This window comes from Mirounga leonina, unplaced genomic scaffold (genome assembly GCF_011800145.1).
Source record: "Mirounga leonina isolate KUSES-001 unplaced genomic scaffold, KU_Mleo_1.0 Mir_151, whole genome shotgun sequence".
NCBI classification, from domain to species: Eukaryota; Metazoa; Chordata; class Mammalia; order Carnivora; family Phocidae; genus Mirounga; species Mirounga leonina.
Genome location: NW_023270377.1, coordinates 68,248,163 through 68,270,160, shown reverse-complemented (window position 1 = coordinate 68,270,160; position 21,998 = coordinate 68,248,163). Strand labels below are relative to the sequence as shown.

Below are 21,998 nucleotides of genomic sequence, written 5' to 3'. Positions count from 1 at the left end.
TTGCTTTGATTTTAAGAAATGGCAAAAATAGAATAAAACATTCTGCTTATATAAGATGGAAAGTTCCTTCAATATATAGTAATAATCTAAAGCTCTCAAAGATGGCTAGCTAAAGAAAAATTGGGGTGGTATTAATTCTTTGCAGTTGGTTGGGTCAAAGCAAAGAGCAGGGTCTATTACTCTAGTTTCCAATATGCTAGCAGACTAGAGTTAAATAATATCCAACAATTACCATGTCATTAGGAGGAGTGATTTTACTACTGGGTTACTGAAAGATTTTTTGTTTGTTTAGTTTTGTTTTTTTACCCCTACCTCTTTGTTGTTTATTCTAATTCCCAGCCTTCCACATAACCCAGGACTATTCTGGATAAATGTTATTTATTGACTGACCTTATACTCATAGAAGAATATTATTTTTCTTATCTCCTCAACTAGATTTGAGCCTCCTTGAAGGTAGAAAACATGCAATAATTTTATCCCTCCAACCCCAGCATAATACCATAACTATAGTAAGTGATACATATTGATTAACTGAACATGTTATAAAATAATTGACATCACCTGGCCAATCTTGTCTGGCAAGTAAAGACAACTGTGCTCTTTGACAGTAACTTTAACATGACTCTTAAAGATTTCAACCACAAGTTTTGAATAAACTTGAGATGTTATGAAAATCTTAATGTGGGATAAAGATGTACAAATCCAGATCCATAAAACTAGTTCTGACTGAAGATTTAGACAGGGTGCCAATATGGTGGATAAGTCATCTGGAAGAACGAGAGGCAGAATTGCAACCTCTAGCAGAGATTGAAAAGTTTCTCAGAGATGTATGGAGAAAGAAGATGAAAGGGAAATTCTCATAGCTCATTGACCTTGTAGTATTCTCTAGTCAAAAAATAAAGAATAAAACTCAGCTTTAGAGAAACCCCTGTGTTTCAGCTTTTTTAAATCAGATTTTTACTACATATACACTTGACAAACTTACCCAGATTTCTTGCAACATTAGTTTATAATTATACTTTTATGGTTATGTATTTATTTGTATAATGTATGTGTAACTTCACCAAGTTAATCTCTGTAATGCTAGGTCCATGACTGTTAGGCACGCTTTTGAACTTGCTGTCCTAGCAAAGTGCTTTGCATGTATCATAAAATGAGCATGTTCATATTTTTACATTTCTGGAAATGCCCCTTACAACTGATATACACATTTAACATAGAGTTTTTTCTCCTTTAAAAAGCTGATAGATTATCTGACATCTTAGAATCAAATAAATATAATTATAGGCACTCAACAAATGACTATTCAATAAAGAAACTTCTGGCAACCCATCTCATTCTTTATTTTTAATCCAAACACTTGCTATCTTTGTTTTCCCTTCTCACTTTGAACTAAATTCTTATCATTAAGATAAAGTCTTATCTTCACCAGCAAGAGCATCCAATATAAGTTTATCATTCACCTGTTTTATCCTCATTGTTTTTCTAATGGATTATGAGCCTTTTGTGTACTAGATTAATGTCTCTTCATCTTTCTGCCTCCAGAGGCCAAGAGGGTTGGTAGAGATGAATAAACCTTTCTTAACTGTCTTGCAACAATTTTACTTCCCAGATGCACCTTTAGCTACTATTTTCCTTCTCTGTAACTGTAGATTTCCAGACATTAAATAGAATTATCTTTCATTCTTTCTTGTCAAATAGCTTTAAAGGATAGAAATTTACATGAGCATCCAACATTAGAGGGAGAGTGATAAACAAAAAATGTTGGTTTCTTAAGATACATCGAATGGCCTCAGTCATGAGGCTGTTTATCAAATACACAGCATTTCACTTAGTTGAGATGTGATGAACATTGTCAGAGAGTTTACAATCTTTGAAGTACTGACCTCATTTCACTTCCTGAATTGACCTAGATTTAAGGATACAATCTGAAATATTTAAAATGGAATATAATGATGTTTCAATTTATATTAAAATATCTCAGCCCAGATACTGCAGTAATGTGTATGTGTAGGTTAACCCACAGCCATAGGTAGCTGGTATTTTAATCAGGAGTCTAAACTCCAGAGTGGTCAGGTAACATTAAAGCAGAGAGCCTAAACTCCAGAAAAGTTTACCACAAACCTATCTACTAGCCACATCTCAATCAACACTAAGGCTTTGCTGAATCTCGGAAATGGATTTTCATTGGTGAAAGTACTGGTTTGTTAATCAGTGTAATGAACTGCACTGGTATAATTAAAGGTAATCATTTTGAACTAAATGAAAATGAAAACACAGCTTATAAAAATTTGTGAGATGCAATAACAGCAGTGCTTAGATAGAAATTTATAGCACTGAATGCATGGATTAGAAAAGAAGAAATATCTCAAATCCATGATCTAAGCTTCAACCTTAGGAAAATAGAAAAAGAAAAGCAAATTAATTTTAAAACTTAGCAAAAAGGAATCAATAATAAAAATCAAAGCAGAAATCAATGAAATTAAAAATGGGAAATCAATGGAAAAAATTAAAGGACCAAAGTCTGGTTCTTCAAAAAGATCGATAAAATTGATAAGCCTCTAACCAGGCTAACAAAGAAAAAAGGAGAGCATACACAAATTGCTAATATCAGAAATGAGAAAGAGGACATCACTAAAGATCCTATGTGCACTAAAAAGAAAATAAAGTGATACTATGAACCCACAAATTTGATAACCTAGATAAAATGGACTAATTCCTTGAAAGAGACAGTCTGCCAAAACTTACACAGGAAATAGATAATCTGAATAGGCCTATATCTATTAAAGAAATTGAACTGATAACTGATAACCTTCCAAAAAAAAAAGCACCAGGCTCCGATGAATTCACTGTTGAATTCTGCCAAACACTTACAGAAAAATTTATACCAATTGTCTACAACCTCTTTCAGAGGTTAGAAGCAGAGAGGATAGTCCCTAACTCATTTTATAAGGCTAACATTAGGCTAATACAAAAACCAAAGAAAAATATAAGAAAAGGAAACTACAGACCAATATCTGTCATAACCAAATATGCAAAAATCCTCAATAAAACATTAGTAACTCAACTTCAACAATGTGTAAAATAATTTTACACCACAATCAAGTGGGATTTATTTAAGTATGCAAGGCTGGTTCAACATTCAAAAATCAATTAATACAAGGCATTCCATCAACAGACTAAAGTTGATAAATTCCATGATCATATCAATAAAAGCAGTAAAAGCATTTGACAAAATCCAACACCCATTCATGATAAAACTTTTGGTAAACTAGGAATAGAGGGGAACTTCCTTAACATGATGAAGAATACAGAAAAACCTACAGCTAACATCATACTTAATGGTGAAAAAGTAGAAGTTTTCCCACTGAGATCAGGAACAAGTCAAGTATGTCCCCTCTCACCACTCCTTTTCAACATCATACTGGAAGTTTGAGCAAATGTAATAAGACAAGAAAAGCAAATAAAAGGTATACAGATTGAAAAGGAAAAATAAAACTGTCTTTGTTTATAAATGACCTGATTGCTAAGTAGAAAATCTGGAAGAATCAACAAAACATTCCTGGAAATAATAAGTAATTATACCAAGGCTTCAGGATACAAGGTTGATATACAAAAGTTAGTCACTTTTCTATATACCAGCAATGAACAAGTGGAATTTGAAATTAAAAACACAATACCATTTACATTAGCACACCAAAAAAAAAATACCTAAGTATAAATCTAACACAATATGTTCAAGATCTCTATGAGGAAAATGCCAAAACTCTAATGAAATAAATAAAAAAAACCTAAATAAACGGAGAGATAGTACATGATCATTGACAGGAGGACTCAATATTGTCAAGATGTCAGTCCTTCCCAATTTGATCTATAGATGCAACACAATCCTAAGTAAAATCCTAGAAAGCTGTTTTATGAATATCAACAAACTGATTCTAGAGTTTGTATAGAGAGGAAAAAGACCCAGAATAGCCAACACAATAATGAAGGAGAGCTAAGTTGGAGGACTGGAACTACCCAACTTCAACACTTACTATAAAGCTACTGTAATCCAGACAGTGAGGTATTGACAAAAGAATGGACAAATGGATCAATGAAACAGAATAGAGAGCCCAGAAATATACCCCCACAGATATAGTCAACTAATCTTTGACAAAGAAGCAAAAGCAATACAATAGAGCAAAGATAGTCTTCTCAACAAATGGTGCTGGAACAACTGGACCATCCACATGCAAAAAAAATGAATCTAGACACAGACTTTATGCCCTTCATAAAAATTACCTGAAAATGGATCATATTCCTAAATGTAAAATGCAAAACTATAACAACCCTAGAAAATAACATAGGAGAAACTCTAGATGACCTTGGGTTTAGTTAGGACTTTTTAGATCCAACATCAAAGCTATGAGTCATGAAAGAAAGAACTAAAGCTGGATCTCATTAAAATTAAAATTTTCTGCTCTGTGAAAGATAATGTTAAAAGACAAGCCACAGACTGAGAGAATACATTTGCACAAGACATAGCTAATAAAGAACAGTTATCTAAAACATCCAAAGAACATCTAAAACTCAACATTAATAAAACAGGATTTTTAGGGCAGTAAAACTACTCTGTATGATACTATAATGGTGGATATATGTCGTTATAAATGTGTCCAGTCCCATAGAATGTCCAACACCAAGAGTGAATCCTAATGTGAACAATGGACTTTGAATGATAATGATGTGTTAATGTGGTTAATGGGTTACAACAAATGTTCCACTCTGGTAGAGAATGTTGATAATGGCGGAAGTGATATATGCGTCCAGGCAGGGGATATATGGAAAATCTCTGTACCTTCTGCTTAATATCCCTGTGGCCCTAAAACTACTCTAAAAAATAAAGTCTATTTAAAAAATTAAAGATAATTAAGATATATTATATTGGAATCTAGCAAGTGAATCATGAGCTTCAACTCCTAGAGATGGCACTTGCAGCTTAATTCCTGATTCAGTGTCCATCCATTTTTGGTACCTGATTACAGGCTAAAACAGGACGAGAATCCTGCTTATGGAATATTTCACCTACTGGCACATTGCCATGAATTCTTCATGAGATGAGTATAATGCCAGCGTTGGCACTTTGTATATGATTTGATAATTTTACTCGAGGTATCTGCCATTCCTATTGGGAAATTTTGAGGAAATTATTCTTGTTCAGTGAAATGTTGCTACATTATTTATTCATTCATCTCCCTTTGCTGGATATTTTAAGTGTCACTGCTACATACTTTATAGTATTAGTCATGCTGAATAAATGCTTAGAGACATTGCTAATAACTCGTTTTGGAGGAAGAAACACTTCCCTTTAACTATTGAAATTAATATGTAAATTGCTCTGAACGCTATTCCTACTAGATATTTTATAAAACCAACCAAATTCAGTTAGCTTAGCATATTTTTTTGTATATGAAATTCTTGATAATATAAGGTGTTCAGCTCACACACTTTACATTTATTTTTTAACCAACAGGAAAGTATCACTCAACTCTGGAAAGGAAGATGTTTACTTCATAAAAATACTCTGTGGTTATAGTTCTCAGTTTTTATATACCACCCAAAAAACTATTTTTATAAACAATCTCTCCCCAAGACTGTCTAAATATTTCATGGAGGGTAATGAAATATGTCATGTAAGTGAACTCTCATTGCTGGTCTCTGTGAAGTTGCATCCAGGCCAGTTCTGCTACTTCTACTCACTCCACTGTGTTGCTCATCTCTTCATTACATATGTACCTGGTGTCTTCTTGGTCTATTAGAACTCGCTCTAAAGAGAATTAGTAGGATCTAATTTTATTTCTTCCATTTAAAAAAAATTTTGATATCTAAAAGAATGAAGCCCCCACAGTAGAATTTTTTTTTAATTATAAAATCAAGCTTTTAGAGGATAAAAGAGATGGTTCTACTCACTCTGAAATCATATCACTGGGTCTTATGGGCTGAATTGTCTTCCTTCCAAGTTTGTATGTAGAAGCCCTAACCCCCAGGAGCTCCAAATGCAGCTACATTTGAAGACAGGGCTTTTAAAGAGGTGATTTAGCTAAAGTGAGGTCATATAGGTGGGTCCTAATGAAATCTGACTGGTGTGCTTATAAGAAGAGAACATTTGGACACACAGAGACACTGAGAGGCACGTAGATAGTGAAAGGATCATGTGAAAACACAGTGAGAGGGCCGCCATCTGCAAGTCAAAGAGAGAGACCTCAGAGGAATTTCTATCTAAAATTTCAACTCTCTTCTCTCTCTCCTTCCTTTATCTAAAGTATTATATAATTTACTTATATTTTTAAAAGTAAGATTTATCAAGGCATCATTTTTACATACAATAAAATACACCCTTTTAAGTATATCCTTAAATGAATAACAGCATAATTGAAGCATTATAGAACATTTCCCAGAATGTTTTCTTATGCCCCTTCGAAGCCAATCTCTCACCCCAACCCACAACCCTTGACAATTACTAATATGATTTCTGTCTCTGAAGTTTTGCCTTTTCTAGAATTTCACATAAATAGAATTATAGAGCATGGAAACTTTTGTGTCTGCTTTTTTTTTTTCACTTATTATAATGCTGTTGAGATTTACTCATACTGTTGCATGCATCAGTTTATTACTGTTTGTTATTGGGTAGTATTCCACTGTGTAAATGTACCACAAGTTGTCTATCCAATCACAAGTTGATTGTCTTTTGGGTTGTTTCTGCTTTGGGGCTATATTGCTTCACCTGCAGGTCTTTATTTTAATTTTCTCTTGGGTAAATACCTAGAAACAGGATTGCTGGGTTAAAAAGTGTATATTTTAACTTTATAAGAAACTGCCAATGTGGTTGTACCATTTTGTATCCTTACCAGCAATGTATAAGAGTTCCCATTGATCTGCATCCTCACCAGCATGTAGTTTTGTGCTTACGTATAGTGGTACCTTTACTAATCAATCTAATTTGTTGTCTGTTCCCCTTCTACGGTGAACAGTTCATGAAGGGAGGGAATTGAATCTGTTTTGGTCACTGCTTTTCCAGTGTCTGAATCAGTTCCTGGCACAAAATAGATATTCAGTGAATATTTGTTGCATAAATGAATGAATATTACCTCTATTTAGGGCTAAAAAAAAAAAAAAATACCTGAAACAAGCAAAACACAAAAAACCCCAGAGGCTCAGAGGGTTTATGACTTACCCAAGTGGAAGAAATGGGGCTAAAACCCAAGATATCTGGAGCCCCTGGGTGGCTCAGGCGGTTAAGCATCTGCCTTTAGCTCAGATCATGATCCCAGGGTTCCGGGGTAGAGCCGAGCCTCATGTTGGGCTCCCTGCTCAGTAGGGAGTCTGTTTCTCCCTCTCCCTCTGCCCCTCCGCTCCCCCACCCTCACTCGTGCTCTCTCTCTCTAATAAGTAAATAAATAAACAAATAAATAAAATCTTTATAAAATAAAAATAAAACCCAAGACATCTAACATCTAGTTGAACACTTTTGACACTGTACTACATTATAAGCCACTGGTCTGGCGAGGTAATTTTTATGATTAGCATTTAGAATATAGAAGAGTTTGGATAGATTTTTATTGTATTTAGGTCTTTTATATTATCTTCAAGCAGTTTTTAATTTCTAATAGGAAATGAAAAATATAAAAATAGAGGGATAAAACATAAATATTTGAATAATAGTAGAGGTAAAATGGACTCTTATTTTAGAGTTTGTTAGAACATAAAAGTACTTATTTTGATTAGCCATAAATAGGCATTTGACAAGGAGAGAGAAAAATCTTGGCTAGAGATGAGTTTTGCTGCATCACATTGAAGCCCTACATCACCTTGTTATTTTTAAGAAGCTTGGTAATAACTTGGCTTAAAAGATTGGGATAGAAATCTGCACCAATATCCTTTTTTGTGGCCTTAGGTAAGTCCCTGAGAGCAGCCTTCTAGAGACAATGTCTTAAGTCTCAAAAATGCATAGGAAGTATATTTGAAATACATAGGAAATAAGAGATCTGGAAGCATACGTACCAAACCTATAATATTTGGGGGGAGCACAGAAGATAGGATTGTGAGGAAAAAAAGGCTTGTTTTCTCTGTATATTTCAAAGTGTTCAATTGGCATTGTGTGCATGCATTATTTTATAATTTCTTTCTAAGAATAAGTCTTATGATGGGAAATTCATCCTATGGCAAGTCATAAAAGATGAGCTAATTAGGGCCAGGTGGTGCTCATCAAATAAGTTCCCTATAACCAAATTTAATTCCCATTTCAAGAAAATAGCAACCTACAAAATTCAAGGGTAGAATAGAGCAGAATGTTTAAGGTATAATAAGTAGATTTGCCATTTTGTTCATACATTTTCTTATTCACTCACTCATTGGCTCATTCCATCAGTATCCATTGGTCTTCTCTGTATTGTGTCAGCATTGACAGTATGAAAATTAGTATGATATGGTTTCCACTCTCAAGGAGCTCAGTGATTATCAAGAAGAGCCTAGAGATGCACTTTGTACATTGTGCTGCACATTGAGTGTTTGTTGAATCTAACAAATGAGGAGGGAGCTAGACGCAATGCCTACTCAAATAATTGCAGCATAGTGTAGTAAGTATTTATACTAGATCTATGCACAGTGGCCTGGAGGAAGAAGTAAGAAACTACCCTGGGGAGTTGGGAAATATTCATAGAAGAAATAAACCCTAAGTTGTCATGCTATCTCTGTTGTACCTGTCACTTGAGTTTATTATATACGGCATATCTATGTTTTACTCTCTCTTTATTGTATCTATATGTTCAGCATGAGCAGGTCATAATTAGAGTTGAGGCCGCTGAGATAGAGAGAATGGATTCCTGAAACCAACTGGCAAGGATCCTTAAAAATTGTAGTAAGTTTTATCTGGTAAAAAATTGGGGCATTAACAAAGCTCTGGGAAGAATTATGTGATAATAGATTAGAAGGTGATCATAGGAAGTGGAGCAAGGATCAATAACCTAGGTATGAAATGTTTAAGTCTTTACTATTGACTCAGACAATGATAATGGGAAGAAAGTGAATAAACCAGGGGGAAAAAAGGGAAGAAAATCCAAAATTGACAATGACAAGGCTTTATTCATTCATTCAACAAAAAATTATGGAGTACTTTCTAATTTATATGAACTATAACAAATTTTGCATACACGACTTTATTTAAACCTCATACAACCTGTGGAACAAGTATTACTCCTGCTTTACAGATGATCAATATGAGGCTCCAACAAGTTAACTAATTTGTTCAATATCATATAGCCAATGAATGATAAATGAGAGTCAAACTCAAATCCATCTGGTTTTAAAGCCTATGAACTTTCTCCTACAACATATTAAAATAAAAATAATAGTAAAGGATTATTATTATTATTACAACTCCTTAAAGACAAAGACGGTCATTTATTTCTATGTATTTCCCCAAAGCAGTTAGCAAAGTATTCTGCACAAAATAATTTTAAACCATTATATATCAGTGAATGAATAAACAACATTGTCTGCTCTGTGCTAGACATTTGGTGTAAAAGTGACAAAATAGTGGGGTCTCTGCTCTTATATAGCATATTATCTAGTGAAAAAATTAGACATTAAACATTACTCAAAGAAGTGATTAATTATAGTTGACATAAGTGCTAACATATAAAGGTGTAGAATGTCATGAGAGTGAGAAATACTTCCAAAGTTATGTATTTGGAAGCCAAGGAGAGGATATGGCTATTTGAGTGAAAATGAAATTCAGATGAGAACAAGTTTAAGAACTTAATGGAGAATTTATGTTTTCAGTATTAGCTAGCTGTCATAGTGTTTTATAGAGTTATTTTGCATATTTTTGAAAAGTTCTTTTCTTCATGATAATAGCTATAAGTTTAGATAATTTCTTAGAGAGGTAAGTATAAATACTTAGACAATCTCTTCTAAGAATAAATTCCAAAATGTGGAAATAAATATATTCATAAAAGACTTACCACTGTGTTATTTAAAGAGTCATCTTGGTAGAAACAAATTAAATGCTTAATAATAAAGAAAGAGTAAGTAAACCATGTTGCATCCATTAACAATTATAGTTATGAAGAATAACATAGTCACATAGAAAATGCTTTCATTACGGTCCTATATAGAAAAGATTAAAGGGGCACCTGGTTGTTTCGGTAGTTAAGTGTCTGACTTTTGATTTCGGCTCAGGTCATGACCTCAGGGTGGTGAAATCAAGCCCTGTGTCGGGCTCCGTGCTTGGCATGGAACGTACTTGGAATTCTCTCTCTCCCTCTCCCCTCCCCACCTTAAAAAAGGAAAGTAAAGAAAAGATTAAAGACATTGTATGCTTACATATATGTTGAAAATATATGTAAGAACTACTAACAGAAATATGCCAAAAATATTACAGTAACTGGTGGAAATACTATGAGAGATTTCTTTTTAATTTTTTATTCTGTAAATATTCTGTAGTGTGATTTTATTATTTTGGTAACTCAAAATACTTTTGGAAAGAATAGGCATAAAAATGTGTTTGACTTCTTCAGATAGATCATAGTTCTCTGATTTTATGCCTTATATCAAAACCTAACTTGCTATACAGCGCTCTGGGGGCTAATTTAGTCAATAAAGAGACTTCAAAAAAATGAATCACAAACCATTATTGTTCAGTACACACAGGAAGGTACTAATAATAACTATAAAGACAAAAGGAGAGCATCTGCAACCCAGAAACTAAAATTAGTAATAATGTTGAAGGGAGTTCTACCAAATTATGTTTTCCAGAAGACAGCCACAGGCTCTTCTCATGTAAGGGAGACTGATCACCTCCATTAGCCTTGAAACAAAAACAAAGACTTCTGGATGAGGGCATTTAATTATAATGTTTATCTAATCACTCTGTAGCCATTTATATAAATAAGATGGCAGAGAGCACATGCTTTTCTTTGGGCAAAGTAAGTAGAGGATGTGTTTGGTGAAGTGTATTTCAAGCCACACAATCCAACACCACAAGTCCAAATTATTGGCATTTTATACTGGTGTTTTTAAAAATGTAAAAAAATGCAGGTACTGTCCATTTTTTTGCCTTTGGATTGTTGAACTTCCCAGTCTGTGAGCTGGTAGTAGTGATAATTGTGTAACAATAACAACAGTGATGATACCTAATACCTGATTAGCATTTCCTCATGCCAGACCCTGTTCTAGGTGCTTTTATCTATATTAACTCATTTTACCCTCATAATACCCTCATGTGGTTGATTGCTCTCATTATCCCCACTTTAAGAAAAGTGTAATATGGAGAGGTTAAGTAACTTGTCCAAGGTTGCTCAACAAAGTGCTTGGATTTGAATGATACAGGAATTCTGGCTGGAGAGTCCAAAGTCCAGTGTCCTAGTCATCAGGCTATCTTATGCACTTAAAGAAGTTTTTTTCATTAATACTTCCATCTTATGGCCAGAGTTACTAAAAATTATTTTGGACAAAATTAACAACCGAGCTTATTCCAAACTCATATTCCATCTCTTCACATTGCTGACTCTAATTTTCTTTTCATTCTTCTTCTTCTCCTTTGGTAGTTTTGGATTAGAGTTATTTGGACTAAGTTCATCAGTATAAGTGAAGAACAGAAAAGTGGGTTTTTTCTCATTTTATCTTGATTTATTTACTTAGAATATCTGCTTTTGACATTTAAGAACATAAAATCTAAATATCCAAAGCCTTCTTTGAGCTCCCAAGGGTTGGTACAGATACTTTTTAAAATTTCCTGTATAAGCGTAGAACCTCTGAGAACTAACTGCTGAGATTTCAAGTATCGGAGGCACAGACTCAGGAAAGAACAATGATTTGATTGGTGATAGGTGATATCTGAGATGTATAACATAAGTCTTTTACTTTGATAAATATATTTTTCCTTTTTGGAACTGATTTGTGGGTGAGCAATATTATGAACTAGAGGTAGGTCTGACAAGGAGGTGTAAGTGACTAACATCCACTTAGAGACCTGACTCTCCAAAAAAAAGTCTCTCCTATGAGCTTGATATTTTTATACCAAATTGCTTAGGACCTTCAGAACAAATTTGAGTACTTTCTAAGTATGTAGTCATTTCACTGTTGAAATGTAAATATCCTCCCAGGAATGGAGTAACACATTATGCCACTGTCCTCAATAACACAATACAAACACTTTGGAAAACAGAGACCTTGACCCTGAGGGAGTGGTGCACACAGCAAGCCAAGTGAATGGAGATGTGATACCAGTCCATGGCCAGGTTTAGATGAGGCCATGAGAAATAGGAATCTGGATAGTTGGGCCAAAAGAGGTGGTGGTAGGACATGTGGAGCTGCCAGGGCATGAGGGCAGGGCTGCAGGGTGTTTTGGTGGGGTTGGGGGGAGGGGGAGATATCTTACAGGAGGAGTGTCTGAAAAGGGGAACCTGAGATGATCATACAGTGTAATTAGATTACTTAATTTGTTCTGGAGTCATCTCACTCCTCTGGCTGTGCTGATAGAAATGCCATAAGTTACCGCTGGAGGAAACATATTATAGCAAAAAGAGCAGAGGTTTTAGGGTCAAGCAGACCTGGATTCAAATCTAATCACTATGGCCTTGAATAAGTTACTACTCAGTTTCCTCCATCTATAGAATGTAGAAATCAAACTATGAAACTACGAAACAAAGTGCCTCCTGTCATGCAATGGTAGCTGTATGTATATAATATCTGTATGCATAATATACAGTAACTACAGAAAGCACACACATGTATGTATATACACACACTTTTATACAGGGATGCATTCATTCGCCTGTTGTAGTGTTACCTTTCTCCCTTGTTACCTTACTTCTGCAAGAAACTTACCATGTTTTCTTTAGTTTACATTTTAGCTTCCTTTTGTCATATATAAATTTACTTTCACCGGATTTTCAGAATATTCAGATCATTTCCTATTAAACTAGGGTGTTGGGCCCTTTTTGTTCTCATGAGTTAAATTAACAAGACGACCAACTTAGAGAATTCCAATTGTTAGCTACCTAAAAAGTAGAATGTTGGCCACATGAACAGTCAGTTAAGCATCTGACTCTTAGTTTAAGCTCAGGTCAGGATTTTAGGGTTGTGGGATGAGCCCTGCCTCAGGCAATGTGCTCAGGACGGAGTCTGCTGGGGTTTCTCTCCCTCTCCCTCTGCGCCTCCCTGTGCTCACTCTCTCTCTCAGCTAAATAAATAAATCTTAAAAAAAAAAAAAAGAATGTTGGCCACATGATGTAACAGATTCAGACAGTGTATTACTAATTTACTCTAACAAGGAAGAGACTATTGCTCCTAATGAATACTAACCATTTTCTTTTCAGCAGCACTACTGTGCAATAGTCATTTATGTTATTATTTGAAATTTGTGATAAGGCTCTGTAAGGATTTGAGGCAGTTCTTCTGTATGTTCAGATGAAACCTGAATCGTAGCATATATATTACCTAGGTAAATATAATTAATCTCTGTAGAGTTTAAATATTGTTTTATGATTCTAAGAAGGAGACTTTAGGGAACATACGCCAGTCTAAAGCTAGGCATATGTTGTTCCTAAGGCCCTAAGTTAGGGATCTCTGATCAATGGATTAGATACCATCTATCAGGAGGACCTTGAAGTCTTATTTGGCAGATATCCAAACAGCTCTCCAGTCCATTTGCTTCCTCACTCCGACATGCTTAGTTAGCTGGGAATCCTAGTGGGGCGGGGCGGGGAGGGGCACAAAGGGAGGCGGCATGTTTGTGCCTCCCTTCACTGCCTTCAGTTTACTTTATTTTCAGAACCATCCCTAGGGATCTAAAAGATTTCAGAAATATGAAAAATATCTCTTCCTTACAAGTTTAGAGGCCCTAGACCTGACCATTTAAAGATTTACTTTTACACTTTAAAAAAATTCTAACAATTTATACAGAGAAAAAGACTGCAGATACCTGTCCTTTTTACAAAATTTCTTACCATACTTACATAACAAGAATTTTTAGAAGAATAAAATTATTGGTACATATTTGTTTTTCTAAATATAATTTTGAGCGTAGTTATAAATATTTCAGTTTGTGGATTAATGCCCTACCTTGTCATCGCCTAACCTGCGTGGTCTTTCTTGGAATAATAGATATCCTTGAGGCCAATATCCATAGTTCCAGAATATTCTCAGCCATCTGGCTTTGCTACAGAATAAAATCAGACTGGAAATAAGACAGCGGTAAATAAAAGAAGCTTCCTTTGCCCACCCCACCTCCCAAGGGCTCCATTTATAAAAGGAGTACAGACCAGAAATCCTGTGCCCTATTAGATCCTTTTCTTGATACCAGCCTGCAGCTGAGCTTTAGTTTCTCATTTTTATTTTTTATTTTTTTATTATTTTTTTTAAAGATTTTATTTATTTATTTAATTGACAGAGAGAGAGACAGCGGGAGAGGGAACACAAGCAGGGGGAGTGGGAGAGGGAGAAGCAGGCTTCCTGTTGAGCAGGAAGCCCCATGCGGGGCTCGATCCCAGAACCCTGGGATCACAACATGAGCCAAAGCAGACGCTTAAGACTGAGCCGCCCAGGGGGCCCTAGTTTCTCATTTTTAAATGAGGACAAAGATACCTGTCCTACTAGTCATAGGAATGATTTGTAGGTTTAATATTGTATCAAAGTACTTTAAAACCCACATGGCAAGCTTATATAATGATAGCTACTTTGTATTGAGTACTAAATTCTAGGAATAGTACTGGAAGCTTTACATATTATATGGTACCTCTTCTAAGCCTCAACACAACCCCGCACAATTGTTATAATTCCATTTGATGTATAATGAGTTAATAGAAACTCACAGAGGTTGTGTGATTTTCTGAGGTCAAATAGGTTGAAAGGGATGAGTCAAGATTCAGCTCAATATTTCCAAATGGAGGCTTTAATTTTCTTTCTACTCAAAACTCAGGCAACAACATTATTTGATGTCCTTAAGAATGGTTAGGCGGCATTAAGAAAAGGGGAAGAAAAAATACTGAAAAATCTGTCCCTTCAGCAAAGCTGACAAATCACCCTGATAAAATCAATGCTTATTTTTTAGAGTAGACCACATGAAAACTCCTGGGCTTTATACATTTTTATGTATTAAGTATTGTGTAAAAAGGGAAAAATAGACGTTAGATGCAAGAAGACTATGGTATACTACCCAGCCAGCTCCAAGCTTGGATTTGTCCTATGTTCCATTCTACTCAAATTGTCAATCATATACACAAATCACAAGTAACATGAAATAGGAAGAACATAAGGACTTCCTTCGCTTTTGGAAAACAGATGGGAAACAACAGAAAATTCTTTTCAGAAATGCAGAAAATTATTACTTCTTAATAGCTAATATGGCTTTTTTAGGCAGTAGGAGAGTTACCTTGTATTTCTGTTTATAATCTTAATATAGCTCTATTTTTATTCTTTATAAAAATCAAGTCTCCCAGTAAAAACAGTATATTTTAACCACACTAATCTTTAAAGTCCATCACTAAAAATGTAGGTATACACACTAATTTCTAACTCCCTGGAGCATTTTGCACCATCGGTCTTAGACATTGGAATAAAGGGTTGCTCAGGAGAGCAGCACTGCCTCACACAATATGATTTGGTGGCCACCATTCTTGTTTTCCAGTAAGAGGAAAATTTCATGAGGAGAAACATTAGCTCCTTAAGATCGTGCTGATGAAAAGAATGTTTCTGAGCCACTTCTGAGCCAATATCTTGACAGGTCGATCACAGACCTGGGGTGTTCACTCCTCATGATAGCACTGCCAGATACCGACACGTTAGCACCCATGTCTGCAGTCATGGATCGTGTCGTACCCACTTCAGCACTGACCTCTATGTCTAAAGATGGACACTGAGTCTTCCCCCTGATGAACCATGGACATCGTATCTCCCATAAATTTCTGCCCTCCAAATTCAGGTTGCAAGCGCATAAATGAGATTGTATCTATCTGATTAGCACATGGTGCTAAATATTCCACTGTAGTTCCCAGTTTGATGGCAAGTCTAACCTTCATCTCATTTTCCCAAGTGTCTTTAATCAAAGGCCCAGGGTTCTTAGAATCCTCAAGATGAAAGGTAGATTGATTGGCTCCTATTGCAACCATTGGCTTTGTCCCAGTGTTCCATTCTGGACACCATCCCCTTCATGCTGAAGAAAGGATCCTGGCCTACCGACTTTTAGAAACTCTATCACAGGGTGACCAGAGGTGATGTGAACAACAACAAAAAAAACCTGTTATGTCCAGGTGCAGATAATTAGCCTGGAGGTCGATATCTGGAGGCACTCGCTACCCAAATTTGGCCAGGTTGCTGTTGAGGATGGATGGGCCAGTTTTACGGGTGGACACCATGGTACTGGTTCCCAAAAACCAAGTTATTCCATGAGTCCTCTGGCAAGATGAAGGCATCATCACAATTTGCCCTTTTTTTTCCCAATGTGTTGGTACTTTAATTGTTAAGCAGTGACTAATTCTTCTTTTAAAAGAATGATTAATTTTCCCGGTGTAAATCAAAGTAAAGCCATGAGTTACAGCTTTGAAGAACTTATTTCAGAATCAGTTATGTATTAAGTTGACTTGCCTATTATTCAAATGAGTCAGAACCAGCAATTTGCTTTGTTTTTCTTAGGTGCTGTATGATAACAGAAGAGCTGGCTTGTTTAGTGATTTCACTAAAATACGCAAATGAATAACCTCAATTCTCCATTGATGTGCCCTTTGTTAGTAATTTAAATGGGATCAAAGGGCTAGTAAATGTTTTGTTCCCAACTTCCTTTTTATTAAAATTCTTTCAAATAAAATTCTATATATGTGTGTATATACACACACACACATTTTCCCTTTTAATGTACGCATCTACTATAATGCTAATTCTCGCTTATGTTACTCCTACAAGAAATTTGACCTATTTTCCCTATTTTTCATTATAGTTTTCCTTTTATCATTAATAAATTTACTTTTAACAAGCGTTCAGAGTATGAAAATGTTTTCCCATCAAACTCCTATGCTGTTGGGCTTTTTTTTCTGATGCAGAGTAACAGAATGTTCAACTTGGGGGATTTCCCATCATGGGAACACACTCCCCCTTACTACTAAACTGATTTATAGACAGAGAGAGTTTGGCAGGTTCATTTCTGTATGAGCAGAACAGTAGCAAGACATTTCAAGGCCTATAATCCTTGCTTTTTCACAATTGCTTTTTCATCTAATCCGGGCACAACTGTGAAATTGGAACCAGAGACTCTGAACAAGATCTTGTAGACACAGTTGGGTATTTTGAAGGCTACCATAGGTATAATCTCTAAACCTTCGTTTGGAGGATCCAAGATCAGTGTGAATACTTTAGGTTCTACTTTTTTCTTCTCCAATTTTTTATTTAAATTCCAGTTAATTGGGGCGCCTGGGTGGCTCAGTCTTTGGGCGTCTGCCTTTGGCTCGGGTCAAGATCCTGGGGTCCTGGGGTTGAGCCCTTCGTTGGGCTCCCTGCTCAGCAGGAAACCCGCTTCTCCCTCCCCCACTCCCCCTGCTTGTGTTCCCTCTCTCACTATCTCTCTCTCTGTCAAATAAATAAATAAATAAATCTTAAAGAAAAATTAAAAAAATTCCAGTTAATTAACATACAGTGTAGTATTACTTTCAGGTGTAGAATTTAGTGATTCATTACTTACATACAACACCCAGCGCTCATCATGACAAGTGCCCTCCTTAATACCCATTACTCATTTAACCCATCCCCCCACCCACCTCCCCTTCAGCACTGTAGGTTCCACTTTAAAAAAATAAGAAATGATCTTATTTCAGACTATAGACATGCTACTGGCAGCTCTCCTGTTATTTTTTAGTCCCTAGACCAGTGTCTGAGTATCTTCATTAAGTATGAAAGGGTCATTCATGTTAAAATTTGTCTTTTTAGTCTTGCCATCCTGTTGAAGATCTTTTGACTGCGTAAGTGAGGGTTTATTTCTGGGCTTTCTATTTAGTTCTATTGGTCTATAATCTGTCTTTATGCCAGTACCATACTGTTTGATTATTCTAGCTTTGTAATATGTTTTGAAATCAGGAAGTGTAAATCTTCCAACTTTATTCTTTTCTCTCAAGATTGTTTTGACTATTCAGAATCCTTTGTGGATTCATATGAATTTTAGGATTATATTTTTCTATTTCTGTAGAAAATGCCATTGGGATTTTGATAGGGATTGCATTAAATTTGTAGGCCACTTCAGGTAATATGGACATTTGAACAACATTAAGTCTTCCAATCCATGAACACATGTGTAGCTTTTCATTCATGTCCTTACCTTCTTTCAGCAATGCTTTGTAGTTTTAAATGTGCAGGTCTTTCATGTCTTGAGTTACATTTATTTCTAAGTCTTTTATTCTTTTGATGCTCTTGTAAATACAATGGTTTTCTTAATTTTCTTTTTGGATTGTTCATTGCTAGTTTGTAGAAACTCAACTGAGTTTTGTATGTTGATTTTTTATCTTACAATATTGCTTAATTCATTTATTCTAAGTTTTTATGTGTAAAATCGTTAGAGTTGTCTACACATAAGATTATGTCAACTGCAAAGGTAAAAATAATTTTACTTTTTCTTTTCCAATTTGGATGACTTTTATTTCTTTTTCCTATCTATTTGTTCTAGCTAGGACTTCCAACTATGTTTAATTAAAATGGCAGGAGTGAGCATGTCTTGTTCTTAATCTTAGAGGAAAAGATTTTGGTTTTTTTCCTACTGATTAGGATTTTAGCTGTGAGCTTGTCATATATGGCTTTTATTATGTTGAGATAATTTCATTCTATTATTTGTTTGATGAGTGTTTTTATTATGAAAGGGTGTTGAGTTTGTCAGATGTTTTTTATGCATCTAAGATCATGTGATTTTTATCTTTTGTTCTATTAATGTGGTATATCACACTGATTGATATCTGTATGTTGAATCACCCTTGCATTCCAGGGATAAATTTCACTTGGTCTTGATGTATGAACCTTTTAATGCACTGTTGATTTTGGTTTGCTAGTATTTTGGTGGGGATTTCTGCATAAATATACATCAGAGATATGAGCTTGCAGTTTTCTTTCCTTATAATATATTTTTCTGGCATTGGTATCAGGGTAATGCTGGCCTCATAAAATGAATTTGGAAGTGCTCCTTCCTCATCAGCTTTGTGAAAGAGTTTGAAAAGAATTGACATCAATTCTTCTCTAAATGTTTGGTAGAATTCAACAGTGAAGCCATCTAGTCATGGGCTTTTCCTTTTGGGGAGATTTTTTATTATGATTCATTTCTCTTTACTAGTTATGGGTCTGTTCAGAACTTCTATTTATTTATGTTTCAGTTTTGGTAGATTGCCTGTTTCTAGGAATTTATCCATTTCTTCTAGGTTATCCAATTTGTTGGCATATAATTGCTCATAGTAATCTCTTAATAACTCTTAATTTCGGTGGAATCAGGTGTAATGCCTCCTCCTTCATTTCCAATTTTGAGTCTTCTGTTTTTTTCTTAGTCTAGCTAAAAGTTTGTCAATTTTATTGATCTTTTCAAAACACAAACTCCATTTCATTGATCTTTTCTATTGTTTTTCTAGTCCCTTTCATTTACTTCTGCTCTGATTTTTATTATTTCCTTTCTTCTGCCAACTTTAGGCTTAGTTTGTTTTTCTTTCTCTGGTTCCTTGTGGTTTAAAGTTAGGTTGTTGATTTGAGACTTTTCCTCATTTTGAGGCATTTATTGCTATAAACTTCCCTCTTAGTACTGCTTTTCTGCACCCCATAAATTTTATTATGTTGTGTTTTCATTTTCATTTGTCTAAAGATATTTTCTAATTTTTCTTTTAGTATGTTCTTTGATGCACTGGTTGTTCAAGGGTGTGTTGTTTCATTTCCGTGTATTTGTGAAATTTCCAGTTTTCCTTCTCTTACTGTTTTCTGGTTTGATTACATTGTGGTTGGAAAATATATTTAGTATGATTTAATTCTTTTTAAATTTGTTAGGACTAGTTTTGTGACTTAACATGTGATCTGTTTTGGAGAATGTCCTTTATGTGCTTGAGAAAACTGTATTCTGCTACTGTTGGCTGAAATGTTCTGTATATGCTGTTAAGTTCATTTGGTCTATAGTGTTGTTCAAGTCTTCTGTTTCCTTGTTTCTCTTTTGTCTGGATGAGATCCATTATTTAAAGTGAAACACTGAGAATTTAGGAAATAAAACAAATGAGCAAAGGGGAAAAAAACAGAGAGAGACAAACCAAGAAACAGACTCTTAACTGTAGAGAATACACTGATGGGTTATCAGAGGTGAGGTGGGTGGAGGGATGGGTGAAATAGGTGATGGGAATTAAAGAGTACACTTATCATGGTGAGCAATGAGTAATGTATAGAATTGTTGAACCACTATATTATACACCTGAAACTAATATAACACTGTATGTTAACTATACTTGAATTAAAATTAAAATTTTAATTAAAAAAATTAAACATAATTATAAATAAATAAATAAATACAGTGAAGTATTGAAGTCTCCTAATATTATTTGTTACTGTTTATCTTTTCCTTAGTTCTGTCAGTATTTCCTTTCTATATTTCAGTGCTCTGCCGTTAGGTCAGTATACATTTTTAATTGTTGTATCTTTTTAGTGAATTGACCCTTTTATCATTATATAATGTCCTTCTTTGTCTCTTTTTACAATATTTGACCTAAAGTCTATTTTATCTGTTATAATTATGCCCCCCTCCCTGTTCCCTTTAGGTTACCATTTACATCAAGTATCTTTTTTTATTCTTTAACTTTCACCCTATGTGTATCCTTAAATGAAAAGTTTCTTCTAGACACATTTAGTGGATCTTGTTTTTTTATCCATTCAGCCACTCTTTGCCTTTGACTGGGGAGTTGAATCCATTTGCATTTAAGTAGTTCTTGATAGGGAAGGATTTACTATTCCATTTTGTTATTTGCTTTCTGTCTTACAGTGTTTTTGTCTCTCTTTTCCTCTTTTTCTGTCTTTGTTTTTTTTTTGGGGGGGGTGGTTTTAGTGACATTGATTTCTTCACAATTTTCTTTTGTGTTTGTTCTACAGGTATTTTCTTTGTGGTACCATGGGGCTTACATAAAGCATCTTAGAGTTCTAACAATCTATTAATAAACTGATAACAAATTCAATTTCATATAAATACTTTTCACTTTTACTTTCTCCCCTTTACACACTTATATTATTGAGGTCACAAATCACATTTTTATATCATCTATCCATTAACATATTTTATAGTAATAGTAATTTTTAAATTATTTTATTCCAGAATTTTATACCAGAATTAAAAGTGATTTTTTACACACATCCATTACAATATTCTTTTTTGTCTGTATGTTTACCCTGACTAGCAAGCTTTATACTTTCTTGTGCTTTTGTGTTGCTGTTCAGGGTCTGTTTGTTTTAACTTAAAGAATTTCCTTTAGCATTTCTTACAAAGCAGGTCTAGTGGTGATGAACTCCCTCAATTTTTTTGTTTGTTTGTTTGTTTGTTTTCATTTTGTTTTGTTTTCATATCTGGAAAGGTTTTATTTCTCCTTTATTTTTGAATAATAGTTTTGCCAGACATAGCGTTCTTGGTTAGTAGTTTTCCCTTTCAGCACTTTGAATGTATCACCCTTCTCCCTTCTGGCCTACGAAGTTCTTGCTGAAAAATCCACTGAAAGTCTTGAGGTTCTCTTACACATGGTGAATTGCTTTTCTCTTGCTGCCTTCTGAATACTCTCTCTGTCTTTGACTTTTGACAGTTTACTTACAATGTGTCTCAGTGTGGATTTCTTTGAATTCACTATGGTTAGAGTTCTATGGGTTTCTTAAATCTGGATGTCTGTTTCCGTCCCCTTTCTTTGAGTGAGTTTTTTTTCCTTATTCTCTTTCTTTTTCTTCTGGGACTTCCATAATGTATATATTGGTCTGTTTAATGGTAT

At 34.7% G+C, this 21,998-nt stretch overlaps 1 protein-coding gene and 1 pseudogene across 3 annotated transcripts in view; one reads left to right on the top strand and one right to left on the bottom strand.

Annotated features, from left to right (window-relative positions):
• SLC4A10 (solute carrier family 4 member 10) overlaps positions 1-21,998 on the top strand; it is a 223,040-nt gene that overhangs the window by 154,292 nt on the left and 46,750 nt on the right. The window lies entirely within an intron of this gene.
• On the bottom strand, positions 15,514-16,397 carry LOC118012603 (annotated as a pseudogene).